The sequence below is a fragment of the Lepus europaeus genome, chromosome 8, assembly GCF_033115175.1.
Source record: "Lepus europaeus isolate LE1 chromosome 8, mLepTim1.pri, whole genome shotgun sequence".
NCBI classification, from domain to species: Eukaryota; Metazoa; Chordata; class Mammalia; order Lagomorpha; family Leporidae; genus Lepus; species Lepus europaeus.
This window is the reverse complement of record NC_084834.1, coordinates 76,661,278-76,676,418: the sequence shown is the minus strand read 5'-3', so window position 1 is coordinate 76,676,418 and position 15,141 is coordinate 76,661,278.

Sequence of the window (15,141 nt, the reverse complement as noted above, 5' to 3'; positions counted from 1 at the left end):
CCCAGATGTCCATCAATTGATGACTGGATAAAGAAACTGTGGTATGCATATACACTATGGAATACTACTCAACTGTAAATAAGAATGAAATCCTGTCATTTGCAACAATATTGATGCAACTGGAAACCATTATACTTAGTGAAATAAGCTAGTCCCCAAAAGACAATTACCATATGTTTTCCACGATCTGTGGTAACTAATAAAGTTTCAAAAAATGTAATGTATTGGAGTAAAATCAGCATTTTGAGATTTGGTGACTGTTTACAGTGCTTATCTCTACTGTTGAAGAACAATGTTTTCTTCATACTATTTTTCAAACTCTTTACTTATTGTAAGGTTAATCTTATATGTGTAAAGTAAACTGAAAGGAGGTCATTGTAAACATTAGGAGAAGGATTAAGAGAGGAAAGAGAAGGAAGTGTGGGAACGTGGTTAGGAATGAGGGTAGGATGGGAAGTATCATCATGTTTCTAAATCTATATAAATGAAATACATGAAATTTGCTCACTTTAAATAATTTTTTTTTTGACAGACAGAGTGGATAGTGAAAGAGAGAGAGACAGAGAAAAAGGTCTTCCTTTTTGCCGTTGGTTCACCCTCCAATGGCCGCTGCGGCCGGCACATCTCGCTGATCTGAAGCCAGGAGCCAGGTGCTTCTCCTGGTCTCCCATGGGGTGCAGGGCCCAAGCACCTGGGCCATCCTCCGCTGCCTTCCCAGGCCATAGCAGAGAGCTGGCCTGGAAGAGGGGCAACCGGGATAGAATCCGGCGCCCCAACCGGGACTAGAACCCGATGTGCCAGCGCCGCAAGGCGGAGGATTAGCCTGTTAAGCCACAGCGCCGGCCAATAATTTTTAAATAAATAAATTTTTTTAAAAATCAAAGAAAAGAAAAAATCAGAAGGCCATTTTTGTTTAATAAACTTATGACATTTCATATTTAAAATATCTTCATCAGTAAGGTGTTACACTGCTTAGACTATTACTTTCACAGTTTAACAAAATAAGTGCATAAAAGGAAAAAAAAAAAAAGAATTCATGAAGAGAGAAATGCCTCCAGAGAGGCAGTGTGCAAAGCATTATGAAAACAGAGAATGGGGAAGGGCCTAATATGTGAGGCAAAAATGTTCAGGCAATCATCATAGAAGAGGCAGTACATGAGCTGATTTATGAAAGATCATCAAGAATTTTCCAGACAGAAAAGTGGAGAAAGGTGCTGCAGATTACTTTCCAGACACAAACATATATGTGAATGTACAAAAAAGGTGAGAAGGAAAGGCAAATATTTGGGTGCTTATTAGGGAATGACAAGATGTGAAGATAAATAGCTTACAAATCTGGACCTGTCAAGGAGCGTTATTTTTGGAAAACTGATCTTTGCTTCAACTAGTCTCCACCAAGAACTCACTGATGGTGTTTTTTGCATCTGCTATTTGCAGCATATGAACAGGCAGACCCAAGCTAGATTGTCTAAATTAGTTAAGGTTTAAGTGTGCATTTGCACATGATATTACAGAACAAAGTTGAAAAAGAGAGAGGAGAGTTTTCACCCCATCCTGACTCTTCATTCGCTGGTAGTATTAACATTGGTTGCACATTTCCATAGGGCAGTTCAGATAAATTATGTATTTGGATATTTGACATATTTTTATTATGGGCTCACAGCTAATATGCAGTGGACCTGAGAAGCCTCCACAGCTTTCCTGCTTTCTGTGATCATCTCAGTCAGTTTTTTAAATTCTTTTTTGTCAAAGAAATCTTACAACTTGTCATTGTGTACCAGTCTCTTTCTACGGACTGTCCATCCCCACCCTATAAAGCTTGCATTTTTACTTTACTGGTGACTTAATTCCAAAACAGATTTCATTGAGGGGGGATTATGGCTCACACTGGAAGTGTTGCCAAGATGAGCTCAAAAAGACTGAAGCAGAGAGGTTTATCAGCTGGTTCTTGGTAATAATCAGGCAATAGAAAACCAGGACGTGAACCTACACTAGTATGTAGCACTACTATTGGAGAGAAAAAGGAAAATCTTAAAGATAAATAGAACAGACAGAATTTGGTATCTGAATAGATACAAGAAGTGAGAAAATCATGACCTTTGAGATTTTTCTACTTCCAATTACAAAAGATTAGCCATCATCAAACCAAATTTATATCAAAAATGAGAACAGCAGCTACATACTTTTAAAATGATTTTAAGGCATCAGGGAGCTACCAAACAGCCAGATACTGAGGGATTGGGGTCCCAGAGGAAAAGAAAATGCATGGATATAAGTCTTCTCACCCTTTTTCTCTTTAATACCTCTGCAGATCAAGAGAAGACTGGAACCCAGAAACTCAGAAGCCCAACTGGAAGAGATGGAGAAGCTAAAAAGTGGTTGAAACTCATGAATAGCAGAGAGTCATAGAGTTCAAGGCCTTCCAGGGAGAAGCAACATTATTAAATACTATAAACTTTCTATCAAGATTCTTGAATGGCTATGCAATAGAAGTAAAGATTATCCGGAAATAGATCTATCTTCACAGAATGAAACTCATCTTTGATCAATTTAATCTCAGAGTGGATTCCAGGGGCTAGAACTGTGGCTCAGGGGTTGACTCCCAGGTTGGAGTGCCAGTTGTTGTTCCAGTCGCTCTGCTTCTGATCTAGTTTCCTGGTAATGCATTGTGGGAGGCAGCAGCAGGTGGCTCAAGTTCAACTGAGTTCTAAGTTCCTGGCTTTGACCTAGCCCAGGTCGTGTGCTTGCTATCTCATTCTCTCTTTCTTTCTTTCAAATAGATCAAAATAAATAAATAGAACATTTTTTACACAGTACCCCTGGCCAGGTGGCCCCTGGCCCTGACTCCTCAGAGCCTGCCTCCCATTTCCTACCAAAGAAAGAAGGAGCAGCGCTCTGCTGAGTCTGCTGCCCTCCAGCCTCCACCCCAGAGGGAGCGATGGGGAGCGCTAGGGGCAGGGGCAGCCTGCCCAGCACCGACCAGGCCCCCTGCCCCGGGGCTCCCGGCTCCAGGCCGGCCCGCGACCGCCCAGGCGCAGCCCCTGCTTTCTCTCAGCCCCTTGCCCTCCCCTGGAGGAGCGCCCTCACCTGCCTCTGGTCGGAGCTGAAGCCTTTATGCGACTCGGCCCCAGGAATTCAACTCCTTTTCTCACTTCCTTTCCTGCCTTGTGAGGGGGCGGGGCTGCTCTGGGGCTGCAGCCTCCGGCGCTCTGGCCCCAGGGCCAAGGGCCATTCAAGACCGGGTATCTTCTGCCAGGGCCCCGCCCCAGCCCCCCTGGCCTGCAGGGCCTGGTTTCGCTTTGGCAGCTGTAATACAAAGGGAATTCGCCCCCCACTTCTCCCAGTCTGGTGCTGGCCACTCAGTCCACCGTCAGCCGTGAGCCGGGTCTAGCGCCAAGCGCCGCTTCCTGCAGGGCTGGCTGCAGGATCCCGACCCCCGCCCCCACCACCTCACAGGGGCCGAGGCTGGGGCCTCTGTGTTGGGGAGCACCCGCCAGGCGCTGTGCCCGTCTTGCCTCCACCTGAGCCTTGTGCCCGGGAGCCCCCACTCCTGTGCCAAGACTGCCCGAAGTGTCTAACTCTGAGTGTGTCCTGCCCCGAGGGGAGAGAACACAGGCTGCAAAGGGCCCCAGGCCCTCCCCGCTCCCCTCCTCTCTCCCTCCCCCACCTCTAGCTTCCCAAGGTGAACTCCACAGGCCAGCCTACTTCCCTCCATCTATGGCCATACCCCCAGCCATTTTGTACCATTATATATATATATATATATATATATATATATATATATACACACAATATGTGAAGATATTCCTCTTGGTTTTTATTTTGAAACAATTTTTAGGCTTGTTCTGGGGGTCTCCGTGCTGTCTGTACTGTATTGACCTGTTTTGTAGGTGCCTTTTTATTAAAAAGAAAATTCAAAATCCAAAAACAAACAAAACCAAAAGGAAATGAAGATAAAAATACAAAATACTATAATTTGTGGGTGCAAATAAAGATATAGTAAGAAAGGAATGTTAAGGCTCAACTATATATATTTTAAAATAAGAAAATAAGTAGTAATATGAGTGTATTTTTAAAATATTTTCAAAAGCAAAGTCATCCAAAGAAATTAGGTTGAAGAACATAATCATGATAAATAATTACTTAATAAGACATAAATATAAAAATAGAGAAGATCAATGTCACAATGTTGGTTTTTAAAACATGATTAAAATTGATAAAACTATAAAAATTGACTAATATAAAACCACAAATTAATATTAAGAATTTAAAAAATCATTATGAACCCTGAGATCTTCATTAGAAATTATTATGAGATTGTGGTAAATACTTTATGCTAATAAGTTTGTACAATTTGTACTTGAATTGACACTAGAAAAAATTTTTAAAATCTGTCTAATCCTATGTCTCTTAAAGGAAGCAGATTTGTATTTAACACTTTCTTGCAAATAAAACTAAGATTGATAATGATTCGGTATCCAGAATACATATATGAAGTCTTCAAATAATTTTTATAAGACAAAAGTCAATAGGTATAGGAACAAGGGACTTAAACAGTAACTTCACAAAAGAAGACATCCAAATGGCCAATGAACATGTGACAATTTTTTCAATAAAAATCTCAACAAGACCCTAATAACACCAATGAATGCATTGAGAATGGTGATACTAGCCCAATAATTAGGAAGGATATAAGGCAATGTTGTATATATAGTCTTATATTACAAGCATAGAATAAATAGGATAATTATGTGTTTCTGGTGGGAGTACTAACTTGAGCATAACGTTGAAAAATTGCTTGCCAGTAATTACTAAGATAAAATATCCCTGTGCTATGGTCCAACAATTTGGTCCTTAGATCGCACACATAAGAAGTCATAACACTATCAATAATAGCTCTAAGTTGGAAATAACTTAAAAGTTAATCAGTAGTAGAATGGATAAACAAATTGCAGTATACTAAATTAAATATCGTGCAGCAGTGAAAATGGATGAAGTATTGTTATATGCAATTAATAAATTCCCATAAAGATTGCGGGAAAGAATATAGACATAAATACTATAAGGTTATTCAGAACTTAAGAGCCAGCAAAACTAACCTATGGGGGGCCGGTGCCGTGTCTCACTTGGTTAATCCTCCACCTGCAGTGCTGGCATCCCATATGGGCGCCAGGTTCTAGTCCCGGTTGCCCCTCTTCCAGTCCAGCTCTCTGCTGTGGCCCAGAAAGGCAGTGGAGGATGGCCCAAGTGCTTGGGCCCCTGCACCCACATGGGCGACCAGGAGGAAGCACCTGGCTCCTGGCTTCGGATTGGCGCAGCGCCAGCCATGCGGCCATTTGGGGAGTGAGCCAACGGAAGGAAGACCTTTCTCTCTGTCTCTCTCCCACTGTCTGTAACACTACCTGTTGAATAAATAAATAAATTTAAAAAAACTAGCCTATGGGACAGGATTTGTAGAAAGAGTATCTTTGAGGAAGGAATTAGTAACTGGAGAGGCTCAGAAAGTCTTCTTAAGTCCTGGAAATGTTCTATTTCTGTATTTGGGTGATGTACACAGGTATCTTCATGTCACGGTAATTCAAGCAGCATGCTTTGTGGCAGATTCATTTATTAAATTGGTCCAAGGAAACTCATTGCTGTGAAAATATTCAACATAACATTTCCCACTGTTCTATGGTTTCATACTCCAGTCAGTTTTCCTTCGAGACTTTTCCAAGCCAATTTTCCTCTTGAAAGGCTCGTTAAGGGGTTAAAATTTGGATAACAAAATAATCACTGGATCCAGATAAAGCATTAGACATTCTCATGAATTATTTAGTTTTATAATTTCAGCTTACTTTGCCTGTACATGCGTGCCAGAAAAAACACCCATTTAGGTGGATGCCAGCTAGATTTCTTATTTAAATTCCCACTTCAGAGTGCTGACTACTGCAGTAGGATTTGGATCAACTCACTTTGCCAAGTGATTTGAGTGTTCCTAATGACCAGTCCTTTAGTCCGGTTTGGACAGAGGTTAAAGATAGGGAGAGGGAAGATTACTGACAGATTTCCTGCTGCTCTGTCCAAGGCCCTTCCACTATTCTCTCTTTTGCCAGCCCCTAGAATTATCCCTGATGATGTAGGAACATGTTGCTTGTTGCAATGGTTAGCAGGTTTTACACAGTTCATCATCTTCCAGTTGGGGGAAATGCATGATATCATCAAAATATGAAGAAGGAATACGTTTTAATTCCAGGCATGTCTTAAGATAGGCAGATATACTCTTTCTCCTTAGCTGTGATAAGGATTACCTCTAGTCATCTATGTTCAAAGTTTATCGTTGGTACCATGAAGAATGTTCTGGGCATAAGTTCTACATCTCCCCAAGTAGCATGTGTGAGCGTGTTTTCTGTCGCTATAACAAAATTCCTGGCGTAGGGAAATATGTAAAGATAAGATGTTTATTTAACTTAAGTTTTGGAGGATGGAAGTCCAAGATTTGGTCCCACCAATTCAGCCTCTGCTGAAGCCTTGGTGCCTTGTAGCAACATAGCATAGTACAAGTGAGAGGGAGAGATCACATAGAGAGACAGGAAACTGGAGGGCTGGGAAGGATAATCTTGCTTTTTTTACAACAACAATCCTCTCACATAAACTACCCAGGATCCAAAGAGAACTACATTAATTCCTTCTGAGTGTGACGCCCCCCATGACCTAATTATTTCCCACAAGCTCCACCTCTTAAAGGTCCCATCCCCTCCCAACACCAGCTCACGGTTAGGGGTAAATCACATTCAAATGTAAACACTGTAAATATTATTATTTTTTTGCCTCAAACATTCCCATAGGCAATAGAAAGGTTCATTACTAGAGGAAGACTCAGAAATGATCCCTGGGCCTCAGTTCTGGGGGTGGGGGGGAAGCTGAGGAGTGGGCGCAGACTGTCAGCTCTCCTGGGGCACTTCTCTCTTCACACTGCTAAGGGGTTTTCTCCCATGGCCTTGGCCTCCGTTTCTCAGTGGAGCTAAGACAAAGGAACTCTTCACTTCTCTGGAAATAAAAGTGTTTGTGATTGCTTTTTTAAAAAATGCATTTCTAGCATACTGCGCCTAGTTTTCCCTGTGAGATAAAGTCCATGTCACAGAAACCTGCTCGGCCAGGCACAGGAAGAGGAGGAAGCTAAGCTCTTTATCCACAATCAACACTGGCACCTCCAGAACCAAGCCCGGCCGGACTGACAAAGGCAAAGAGGAGACACTGAATTCTGGACCCTGGAAGCCCCTTGCTCAGGTCCACACATCTTCAGGAAGTGCCATGTGTCCTCGCCCACAGCTGACTACGAGCAGGTGAGTAGAGGGGCCAGGGACAGAAAGCAGTCACAGAACTCCTCCACACCACACTGCTGGGCTGCTTTGCCCTGTGGCCAGTCCTAAACTTATATGCCCAAATTAAAAAGTCTCATTAAATCTGGGAACCTCTAAGTCCCTCTGTACCAGTCCAACTGACACCTAGGATTAAGGTCAGATCCATCGTGAGGCCTCTTTTTGTTAAGGGAAAAATGTCATTTTTAAACTGCAATAATGGATTTCAGGCACCAAGGGAGAACAGAGCTCCATCCAAATCCCCAGTGACATGTCTACAGAACCAGGTCTGGTTGGAAACAAGGTGAAAGAAACAGGAATTCTAATTGCAGCCAGCAAAATGAAAACGCTCATTGGCTGAGCACATGCCAGGCTTCTACCATTAAAAATCCCACAGCGCAGCTGCCAAAAAGGGTGTTGGGACAAATTGCCAGAGGTAACTGTTACATAAGCCAGAGCTCGCCCTGCCAATTAGCCAGAAACCATTGCTATGTCTTTTCTGGCCAGTTACTCTGATGGGTAACCTAAAAGCTGTTTCGCTGTTTAAACACCGTACTTGAAGGCATCAGTCCCTCTGTGGGGCAGGAGAAATACAGCTCCAAGGGCAAGGCAGCCTGTGGGTGTCGACCCCTGGGGAGTGGTGATTCCACCCCACTGGTCTGGAGTTTCAGTACAGAAAACTCGGGCAAATGAGCTTTTGAAAATCGCTGCAGTTTTCATGGGAGCATGGGTAGTAAAAGCAAAGCAATGCGCCGTGGCTTGCGCAAAGGAAGGAAGACAAGCCCGCTGAGTTACCGCATTTTCTTTAAAAGATGTTTTGTGTTCAGCGTCAGCTCCCTAAGGACTGCTGCCCACCAGCAAAATGAAGGGACGCACAGGGGACCACTATCTGGGTAGTCCAGACAAAGCCTTCCATTTATCTTGCATCCCTGGAGCATCAGGGTGTACGGATGGAGTTCCCAGGAGGTAAACCTTGTCTCCTGTCACTGCTCAATCAGCGTGCGACAGGTAAAGAGCCTGCCACCACCTTAGTGTCATCTCTCATGATTTTCTTTCTAGTTCCTAGCCATGGGCCCTCCTTTAAAGAGTCTCTTTATTTTATTTTCTCTGGCATCATCCCCTTTCCCACTGCATCCACACCTAACACACTCACAATACCACATCCACAATCTGTTCTAACACCACTCAGAGAAGTCCTAATAGACTTCTGATACACAAACATGATCTTGCCATTCACCTATATGCTATGGCCTTTGGTATTAAGTCTCAGCTTGATAGAAAAAACCACCTGCTCTAAGAGCCATCTCTGTACTCATCCCCTTCAGGGTCTTTCGTGAGAGAGGATAACAGCACATTCCAATGACTGAGAGAGCTTCCACAAGTCCCAGTGACTCCTATGTCAATAAAATCAGAATGCCCAGAGAGGTAAACTAAGCATCGATGTCATTTATAACTTTCCCTGTAGTTACAGGTTTCAGAATCCATATATTATATCTCACCTCTTACGCTGTTGCACATGCTATTTCTTGGCCAGATATGTGTTATTTAAATTGTTTTTCATTTCTTCCAGCTCTTCTTACAGGACACAGGCAAAGTGTTTTGTCCTTTGACCATTCAGTGATCCCCCTTAGTTTTCCCAATAACAGCCTATGCACATCTGTATCCTAATTGGTGATTTTTTTCTTTTTTCTCTCCATCTGGGTGAGAAAAATCCTTCCAGCGTGTTTTGTTTGTCTCTGTCTGCACAATGCCTGTTGAGCAAGAAGAGCTACACAGCGACCCCAGCAGACTTCATCCTCTAAACTCGTCTTCCACCTTCGGGAAAGCAGCCTTGTGTGTGCAAAGACCGCAGAGACGTTCTCACTTGCTGACAAAGTGCAGAAGGAAGACATCTGGAAGACAAGGGCAGCATGACTGCTGCAGGGCCATGTGGCACTTGAGGTGCTATACTCTGCTGCCGCCTTTTGCAGCTGGGTGAGAGTTTTTCACAGTTTCTTTATGGAAAGATTTAAGAATGGAATTCTGAAGGATTCAATCAAGAACAGGAAAGCTCAGACGTAGTTTGATTTCATGGCCTTTGCTCAAATGGATTTCATATTTCAAAGCATGTTGGCAAGGCACGCTTCGCAATGTACGAAGGCAGGAAGAACATTGAGATAAGTGCAAACCAGGGACTTGGCTTCCATTAGCAGGAAATGTAGAACCCTTCCAAACAAAGAAGGGCTCCTGGACACAATGCAAGAAAGACAGTGTGAGAATCAGTTCAGATTTAGCCATAAGGATACAAACATGAAAGCAATTCCTGCTGGAAAGACGTTAAAATTCCGAGATTTTCAGGCCAGAACCTGCCATTTGGAATTGGCAAAGAAAGAAGAAAGAACTAAGTTTCATTTTGGCTTTTACCACAAGTGTGATTGCTTTGTGATTCTTGCCCAAAGACTCTAAGTGAGATGCTTGCTGTGTTTTCCAAAGTCAATGCATCCTGATGGGCGCGTGGAAGATACAGTGGACTCTTTTTCCTTCCTTTCCAGTGGAAAGGGCTTTAGAAACCAAGCTGTTTTGAACAGTATGTTGACAGCAAAATTGTTTTCCAACATAGGTAGCAACCTGATTGTTCTTCCTTAGGACACACACAGGAATTTTTACAGGCGAACTATGAGATATAAGCAAATGAAGAGCAACCTTTCTTTCTTTTTCCTTTGCCCTTTTTTGGAATTCCTCTAAGAATTCTGCTAAATGAAAATTCACATTTTTAATGGTAGTCTTTTCTATTAAGGAGTCCCTATTGTCGGGAAGAGAACATAGCAAAGCGTAGGCACTGTCTTCAAAGGAGCAGCAGCAGAAGCAGTACATGGACGCATGCAGGTGGTTTTTAGTACTCTCCTTGGTCCTAATACAAGCAAATAAATAACAGAGATAAGAGGTGCCGTACATTTTTAATGTCTTCTACAGAATCCACATCTAGGCAATTTTTTTGAGAGGCAAATAAAGAGACAGATGGAGAGAGACAGTCAACACAACAGAGAGAGGAAGAGAGAGAAATATCACTCCCCTCTGCTGGTTCACTTCTCAAATGGCCTGCAAAGGCCAGGACTGGTCCAGGCTGAAGCTGGGAGCTGGGAACTCGAATCAGATCTATGTGAGTGGCAGCAACCCAGACACATGTGCCATTACTGCTGCCTCCCTGGGTGCAGAGTAGCAGGAAGCTGGAGCCAGAGCACAGCCAGGCTAAACCCAGGTCCTTCTGTATGTGGCACAGGGGCAGCTTAACCAGTGTCCGAACTGCTAGGCTGAATGCTCGCCCTTGCTCAAAATTTTAGTCATCAGTTGAATCCTGTGTCTATCCTTATCCTTTGCACACGATAACAGTAGACTCAACTATATAAAATTGCCATTTCTGTAGGGTAAAAATGGCCAGACACCAGCAGAGACATACATTCATTTGAATAATAAACTTATTTCAGTGTTTTAAATGAAACCAGTTTAAATTTCATCTTTACATCTTGAACTCTTTCTTATCAGCTCGAAAATATGTAGCTATCCCCATTTTACTGGTGAGAAAACTGAGGCTTACGAAAGTTAAATTGTCCAAGGACAAACAACTTGTAGGTGGCAGAGAGAGGTGCTTACAACTCAAAGCTAGCTGTGACTGAAACACGCAGGTCCTGCTTCAAACCTGACGTAGAACTCAGTTGGGTCATATCCGACAGAAATATATTTATAAGGAGTCATATGAAACAAACTTGCTCAGAACCAGTGCTTTTAGGTGGGAGAAGCCCTTTGGTAGCCAGCATTTTTTGAGGGAGGGGTGGTTGTCAAGAGTGACAGTCCCCAAGCGTCACTCAGTCACCTGCACTGCGCAAGAGCACTGGGACAGCTCCAGGACAGTGATTTCTTGAGACGTAGGCCACAGGTTCACCTGAGTGTGACTCCTCAGGGCAGTTGCTCTCCATTTTCACCTTTCACAAGTTCCCCAAATGCATCTGTCAGTCCCACAACTCACCAAAGGCATTGCAATCAATATTAAGCCTCAGGGCATGACAAATGGTCTGGTCGACTCTTCACCCAGACTGAAGACGGTTCACGGTTTTGTACTCTTTTTATACTGCAAATTCTCCAAATATTCTGTCCTGTCAGAAGATACGTTAAGCAAATCCTTCAATGGAGAAAAAAAATTGCACATTTCGGCTGTAAAATAACTGAAAGCATATTGTAGCAAAAGATCCCAGAACATTAAAAACATTCCCAAGTCTTTCCCAGCCAGTCTTATTTTTCCACTGCTTAGAACCGTGCTCTCAGTTTCAAGAGAGCTTCAACAACACTTCCACTCAAAAACGTCTGCTCCTTCCTGGAGATAAACACAGAGACTCATAACAGGAAGTTGGGTGTGAAGGGACACACTTGTCTCCAAAATCTCCATTGTAGACAATCATCAAAACTTTCGATCTTTTTTTTTTTAAAAAAAGATTTATGTATTTATTTGAAAGGAAGAATTACTGAGCAGCAGAGGCAGAGAGAGAGAGAGAGAGAGAGAGAGAGAGAGAGAGAGCTCCTCCATCTGCTAGTTCACTCTCCAAAGGGCTGCATTGGTCAGGGCTGTGCCAATCTGAAGCCAGGAGCCAAGAGCTTTCTCTAGGTCTCCCATGCATGTGCAGGGGTCCAAGGACTTGGGCCATCCTCCACTGCTTTCCCAGGTCACAGCAGAGAGCTGGATCAGAAATGGAGTAGATGGGACTCAAACCAGAGCCCATTTGGGACGTTGGCACTGCAGGCGGCGGCTTTACCCACTGCGTCATAGCACTGGTCCCAGAACTTTTGATCTTAATTAAGTAAATAAGCTCCCAGGGCTAATTGGTAGAGCCAGTTCAATTCATTTGACTTCATCACATTTGTCCTTGTTAGTATACAGCTTGGGTCTTGGTAACTTAAGAAGATGACCCAGCTATGCAAAAAATACTTCCTCAGGGGAAAAATAATACCATAAACATGGTTTGCTGTAACCTATAACTAAAATTACCCAGCACTTTGTACCTGGTAACCTTCAATTCCAGCATCTCGTCTGATTCCTACAAGCACATATTTAGCAAGCATGCTAACCAACAGACACCAGCCAATCAGAACAATTTTGCCTATAATAGGTGCCCCTGTTTATTTCTTTATACCACCTACACAGTCACGTGAGCTTTGATGTTTAAAATTGACAATGCTGAATCAGAAAGATATAAACATTGTAAACAAGAGAGCTTAAAAACATCTAATATTACCTCCTAAGTATTTAGCAGTTAAACTCCAAAATAAAATGAACTGATGCTTAGACATGTGCACACAGCTTTTCCTTGTTTTCAGGATTTGGATCCTGTATAAGGTGCATACATGGAACCCCACGCACACTATCAGTTGCTTTAAGGGATTTTCAGTTGTGACTTTCCCAATTCTTTGTTTTCCCGCTCCGCATTGATTTTGGAGATTAATCCTCTGGATTCCTCTACAGAAATGAACTAATGGGTCCTCAAAGGAATGTGAAAGCATTCGGACTGAACCACAGCACTAAGCCGGAAACAACTTTTGTTCATAATTAGTCTCTGTTCTGAATGAGATTTTCTGTCTTCAGATACCCACGTGACAGCAAGCCGTTGAGACTATGTATTCCTTTTGGAGAGGGTGAGGAGATGCTGCCTTTTTTTTTTTTTTTAAGACAACGCCTATCAGTCCAACTTCCCCTCGTTTTGTGAGAGGCATTTCATGGTAGCAGCAGAAAGAGGTCTAAGGTGTTACAGTGTCTGAAACACCAGACACAACTTCCAAGTTGTGTGAGAGAGACAGGGTTTTCAGTAAGGAGGTTCGGATGCTCCTTGGTTTATCTTTTACATAAATATGAATCAAAACAAGGGCAAATTCCATGGCAGACTGGATAAACCCCTGACTTCCTCATTGTCTTCTTCTCATTCATATACCTAGCTGAAGTTGGGGATCACAGGAAATGTTCACAACTGATGCCAAGGAAAAAAGCAGCACACTGCCCCTCGAGCAGGAGAGAACAGATGGGTACCCTGAGAGCTGCAGAATTGTCACTTGCTACCTGCTATGCTAGGAAGGTTTCCAACACCCTTATTATGCTGTTAAAAAATGCCACACAATCTTTTGTTTCACTGTATCTCAAAACACCTGTTTAAATGTAAGAACATTTTACATTGCTTTCCAGTATTCAAGTTTGATTTACCACGGAACCAAGTTCCAAGAGGATTCGGTATGTTTTTAGCCGTGAAACCATGTGCCCTCTGACAGGGCAGTTTGGGAATCTCTGACGTGGTTAAAAGTGTTTCATCTAGAGGATGAGACCTGGATTCTAATCCTGGCCCCATCCATAATATGTTCTTGATTATTTTGTTTACTATTTTGAATATTTTGTTAAATATCTATTATTAAAATTCATTATTTTAATTCTATCCCTTCTCCCCTTTTTAATGAAAACATGTTCACTAAATCTCAACTCTAAAATTCACAAAGGTTATATTTTTATGTTAAAAATACACATATGGGGGCTGGCACTGTGGCATAGTTGGTAAAGTCTCTGCCTGTAGTACCAGCATCCCATGTGGGTGCTGGTTCTAGTCCTGATTGTTCCATGTCGGATCCAGCTCTCTGCTAATGTGCCTGGGATTGCAGCGGAAGAAGGCTCAAGTGCTTTGGCCCCTGCACACTTGTGGGAGACCCAGAAGGAGCTCCTGGCTCCTGGCTTCAGATCAGCCCAGCTCCAGCCATTGCGGCCATTTGGGGAATGAGCCAGTGGATGGAAGACCTCTCTCTCTGCCTTTAACTCTGCCTCTCAAATAAGTAAAAAAAAACAACAACAACAACAAAAAAAAACAAAAAACAAAAAAATACCTATATGTATGTGTATATATATATATATATATATATATGAAATCTTTAGAATAAATTAGTCACATTAAAACTTCCCTGGACATTTCATACTTCTAAACAAAGACTGGAGTTCTTATGACAAACATAAGATAGATTTTTTTTAATCAATACTGAGTTAGTTGAGGTGAGGGAGATTGACATAAAAGTCAGAAATTAGCATAAGTGATTGTTGTTCAGAGCTTTAAGTGTTTTTTTTTTGTTTTGTTTTGTTTTGTTTTTTTTTTGTTTTTTTTTTTTTAGCGCTCTAAGATTTCTACTATTCTCTGGCTTTTACAGTAGAAGGTAGTCAATAATCAAGGGGTATATTTAGTAAAATTATGTAGGCATTTTTTTTTGTCTAGCTAAGTTGCTTAAAAGAATCCATCTTGAAGGCATAGAAGTGAATCACAGGCATAGCATTATGTGTGACAGCAAAAAACTAGAAATACTTCACAAGTTCATCATTAAGGTACTGATTGAATGAACAACACTTTGTTCATTTGGTGGAGTACTATAAAGCTGTAAATGAAGCATGAGAAGTATCAGTCATTCAGTGTGTTGCTCTCTGTGATAAATTAAAAAAATACAGTGCAGAAAAATATGCACAGTATTGTTCATGTATGAAAGAATTAGTGTGATGGGGAAAGCATTTAGTCTAGCAGTTAGGATACTGGCATCCCCTAGCAGAATACCTGGGTATCCTGGCTCCAGCTTTCTGTCAATGCAGGCTGTAGAAGGCCATGGTGACAGTGCCAGTGACTGAGTTCCTGCCACCTACATGGGAATGCTGGATTGCATTCCTGGCTCCTGGCCTCAGCCACAGCCCAGCACTGACTGTTGTGGCCATTTGAGAGGTGAACCAATGGAAGGGAGTTCACTCTGCCTTTGTCTTTCTCTC